Source organism: Myotis davidii, unplaced genomic scaffold (genome assembly GCF_000327345.1).
Source record: "Myotis davidii unplaced genomic scaffold, ASM32734v1 scaffold313, whole genome shotgun sequence".
Lineage (NCBI taxonomy): Eukaryota > Metazoa > Chordata > Mammalia > Chiroptera > Vespertilionidae > Myotis > Myotis davidii.
The window spans coordinates 218301-222523 of NW_006286275.1; the positions used below are offsets into that span (position 1 = coordinate 218301).

At 50.2% G+C, this 4223-nt stretch overlaps 1 long non-coding RNA gene across 1 annotated transcript; it reads right to left on the minus strand.

Moving 5' to 3' along the window:
• Positions 1–280: 280 nt before the first annotated feature.
• LOC107182126 lies at positions 281–2061 on the minus strand. The gene is made up of 2 exons (XR_001512852.1): positions 2010–2061; positions 281–367 (listed from the first exon to the last, which is right to left on the minus strand). It is a non-coding gene; the product is annotated as an uncharacterized LOC107182126 (long non-coding RNA).
• Positions 2062–4223: the final 2162 nt, after the last annotated feature.

Below are 4223 nucleotides of genomic sequence, written 5' to 3' on the forward strand. Positions count from 1 at the left end.
ACCAGGAGAACAGATTCTCATACCAGTTTCCCCCTTCTCTGTCCATCAGCCGTTTCCTTAACTGACTTAAACTCTCTCTGATTACCCCGGAGTGGTTAGTGTAGAAGCAGCACGCCTCCCCTAATGCTAGGCACAGTCCCCCTTGTTTCAGGAAGAGTAGGTCGAGTCCCCTCCTGTTCTGTAAGACTACTTCAGCTAAGGACCCTATTGATTCCTCCAACTGTCCTATGGATTTTTCTAGGGTACTCAGGTCTTGGTCAATTTGATTACCCAGTTCTTAGTAATTTTGATGTTCTGTCACTAGGGCGGCTGTCCCTACCGCTGTGGGTCCTGGGTTAGTTTCACTTTCCCCCTCCGGGGGCTGCCACTGCTGTCAGCTGGAAAAGTAGGTAGAGTCCCCTTCTGTTCTGTAAGACTACTTCAGCTAAGGACCCTACTGATTCCTCCAACTGTCCTATGGATTTTTCTAGGGTACTCAGGTCTTGGTCAATTTGACTACCCAGTTCTTTGTAATTTTGGTGTCCTGTCACTAGGGTGGCTGTCCCTACCGCAGTGGATCCTGCAATTCCGAGTCCTACGAGTAGGGGAACCAGAACTGGGACTCTTAATCAGCCGAGGCTCTATGAGGAGGTGTTCCCTTCCTCCTTCCCCTGAGTAATAATACACTTGCGAAAGGATGTGAGTTAGGATGCAGAGCCCTGGCTCGGGCCCAGTCTGGAGGTTTAGGGAGAGTATGCAAGGGGTGATTCCGGTGGTGCATGCCCACCAGGTACCATTTAGGGCCACCATGTACCAGGGGGTCCTGGACCCTGATCTCTCCGTAAGTCGGAGTGTCTGGTTACAATTTTCTGTATAGGGGGAATCGGGGAGGGAGTAATTGGCAGGTGCGACACACAGCCCAGCTCCAGTAATATCACCTAAAGTTAATCCCCTCCTTCCATTTCCCCATGCACATAGTCCCGGCGTTTCTGCATCCATGGACACGTTGCGGACGTGGACAACACTTGCCCCAAATGGAACCAAAGCTCCGTTCCCTACGTAATAGGGGGGCTCGGGGTTGAGGCACAACCAGCAGTCTGCAGTAAGGTCAGGTGCACTTTTGTTCAGAAGTTGGCACGAGGCTTCCAGCAGCACAAAAATGTCTGGTCTCAGCGGAGCTCTCCGAGGCGGAGGCCAGGTTACTGCATCCCGGCGACTTGCCTCAGTCTTTGATGATGGTGGTGGCGGGCTCGTCACACGTGGGGCCGGGCTTGGTCTCCTGACCTCGGGTCGCTGAGGGGCCAGGGGGCCAATTGGGTTGGGCGGTCGGGGTATTTCCCGTCGCTGAATAGTAAATAGTACCCCAGGGTCTGGTCCAGAGACATATAGCCTCAATCCCCATGTCTTTCCCCCGGTCCAGTCTTTAGCCCAATGTGCCACGGGTTTGATGACAATGGGGTTGCAGTTTCCAATAGTACAGTTCCTTTCCGGGGCTCCTGGCCGCACCTGTCGGGTGAACCGTATGTCCCTGTCCGGAAGCTTCGGGGGCCATTTGGCGTAGGTTTCACAGCCCCACTGTCCACAATGATAATCCTCCTGGTCCCCACACTTCAGAGAGGGAATCCGGGGCTGGCGCGGGCAGACATATAGGGGAGCACGCCATAGTTGTTGCTCAGTCCCTCGGGTCCCGCAGCCATAGGTGGTTGTGGCCCTGTGTGTAGCCATTCCCCCGGGGATCCCCAGCTGCACCCGGCTGGGCCCAAATTCATGAGCCTGGGTCTGTCCTGGGGCAGGTTCCAATCCTCCCCGAAGAGGCTACACAGGTCAAACCGGAGAGTCGGTTCACCGGTGCCCGTTTCTCAGGCCAGTACTACCCCGTCCGTGGTGCGGATCACCTCCCAGGCATAATGTGGGGCCTGGTGGGAGAGGGGCTTACCGAACCTCCACATGACAGCGAGCAGCAGTAGACAGATCATGATGCAGGTACTAGTTTCACCTTTAGTGGGTCCTGGGTTAGTTTCTCTTTCCACCTCCGGGGCTGTCTCCCCTGTCAGCCGCCTTCACTTGGGTGTGATGGATCCAAAGTTTCTTCCCGGCTACCTTGACTGCTGAGGGGGTGCAGAGGACCAGTGTATGGACCATCCCAGCGTGGCTCGAGCCCTCCGGGTTGGTGTCTTGGACCCAGACCAAGTCGCCAGGGGGTCCTGAACTTTGTGGCCTGTATACGCAATGCAATTTCCAAGTTACCTTTAATGCCTTAGCTGCCAATTGGGTCATCCTGGCGGTGAACGCCGGGCCGTTGTCAGACCCCATGTACAGTGGTAGGCCAAACCAGGGGACAATTTCAGAGAGGAGCTTCTTAACCACTACCTGGGCTGTCTCAGTCCTGGTGGGGTAGGCCTCTGGCCATCCTGAGAAGGTGTCTATGAACAACAGAAGGTATCTGTATGCTCCCTGGCCTCCTGGGAGCTCTGTGAAGTCAACTTCCCAGTGCTCCCCTGGGGTGCTTCTTCGGAACCTTACTCCAGGCGGGTCAGAGCGGGCTTGACTGGGGTTCACTTGGGCACACGCCTGGCATTTCTGAGCCACATCCGTGGCCATCCTTTGTAGACTAAATAAATGATGTGTCTGTGTATTTTTGGAATTTATGACAAAAACGTAGGCACTTTTTTTCTTTTAAAAGAACTAATTTGTTGCTTTAGGCATCTTATGTATTAAAAATAGAAATGAAAAATGCATTTGATTTTTCTCCTTAAAAATGGTATGTGATTTCCTTATAATAGAATATACCTATATCTATAAACATCTGTATAACTTATCTACACTATCTACATTTTCCTTGAAAATTGTTAAAATGAAGTCTTATTCCTATAGACCAGTGGTTCTCAACCTTCTGGCCCTTTAAATACAGTTCCTCATGTTGTGACCCAACCATAAAATTATTTTTGTTGCTACTTCATAACTGTAATGTTGCTACTGTTATGGATCGTAATGTAAATAGCTGATATGCAGGATGGTTTTAGGCGACCCCTGTGAAAGGGTCGTTCGACTGCCAAAGGGGTCGCGACCTACAGGTTGAGAACCGCTGCTATAGACAGATGTCATGAGTTTCTAGAATACTTTTTCCCTTATTTAAAAAAGTTAAACATTCTTATTAGTGAATACTATAAAATAAATATAGCGTAAAACAACGACTAATGTTCTCCATAATAACACATCTAGTGATGGGCAGCATCATGGGGAATTTAGGACAGGAAGAGACCCACCGGTGTTAATCACATACCCCACCTTACAGAGCTCCCTGCCCTCCCAGCTCATGGTCTTTCCCTTCAAACATTTACTTACTGATTTAGGCCAAAGCGTCAGCATCAATTGTCATCCTTCATCATTTTGAGTACTTCTCCATCATGACCATCGTGGTGAAACAGGAATTTTTTTGGGTGAAAAAGACAGGTTTTAGGAAACTTTAGAAATTAAGGGGACCATGGAAGAAGCACAGGGCTGCAGAGCAGCAGAAGGTATATTTCCATAGAATGGGGGAGCTGAAAAGCTGAAACAGGTACATTTCCATAGAATGAGGGAGCGGGGAACAGCAAAAGGTCTATATTTACAGAATAAAGGGAGGGAAGCCCTTCATCCAGAAGAAGAAAGCCCAAAGGGAATAGGAAAACAGTAAGGATGGGGGTAGAGGGGGGGTGGGGGAGAGAACTCACATGTCCCAAGTGAGGTTCAAACTTTGAGCCCAGGAGTTACTATAGTAACCAGTCTAGGGGAATAGTGACCAATCAGAGGGGCTATCAGGGCACAGGGATCTGCAGCCTTTATAAGCCATAGGGAAAAGGCACTCAGTGGGACCCTTTCTCCCTCCCCATGTGAGAGTCCATTCTGTGTGACTCTTCCCCCTCCCTCCGTGGGAGTCTGTACTTGTTCTTCAATAAATCTTCACCTTTGTATACCACTTTCTGTCCGTGGATATTCTGGCGGACAATGAATCCGGATTCCAGTCCAAAAATTCCGTTTCAGTACTTTCCTGAAGGCATCTGAGCCTTTCCTTTTCTATTCCCCTCCCACCTGGATTACTGCGATCGTCCTGTGAATGGCTTCCTTGCCTTGCGTCTCCCCTCCCCTCCAAGCCTCAGTTGTTAGTGCTGCAGAATTAACCTTGGCAAAGACTCTACTCATATGCTGTCATTCTCCTTTTTTAGGAATCCTCAGGGGCTTCCCATGGTCCACAGGGTAACATG